Source organism: Penaeus monodon, chromosome 24 (genome assembly GCF_015228065.2).
Source record: "Penaeus monodon isolate SGIC_2016 chromosome 24, NSTDA_Pmon_1, whole genome shotgun sequence".
In the NCBI taxonomy this organism is placed as follows: domain Eukaryota; kingdom Metazoa; phylum Arthropoda; class Malacostraca; order Decapoda; family Penaeidae; genus Penaeus; species Penaeus monodon.
Window position 1 is genome coordinate 6,979,429 of NC_051409.1, and position 326 is coordinate 6,979,754.

The 326-nt window shown below is 32.5% G+C and overlaps 1 protein-coding gene across 1 annotated transcript in view; it reads left to right on the forward strand.

Annotated features, from left to right (window-relative positions):
- The window catches only part of LOC119588987, a gene marked incomplete at its 5' end in the record, with an annotated part of 3,487 nt that overhangs the window by 2,591 nt on the left and 570 nt on the right, over positions 1-326 (forward strand).

Consider the following 326-nt stretch of genomic DNA (forward strand, 5'->3'; position numbering starts at 1 on the left):
TTGAGAGGGTTTATTATAAGAATATGGTTTTTAATTGGTTCTTTGCGATCTTCACCCACCTCCTTCTGCAATTTTCACTGGGGTTTGTAAACTAGGTTACATGAAAGGACTTCAATGGGTAATGCAACTTGCTGCAAATAGTCAGAGATTCTGTTGCATTATACTCATTTGACAAATCTATTTAGTGTTATTTGGAACATTGTGCTAGTTTTGCACTCTTCAATAATGTTATCCATTTCAATGCTGAATATCATTCAATATATCGTTTTCAAGGTATAGTTATAAGTAATAACACATTTGTAGATGGTCAGTAATGTAAAAACTTC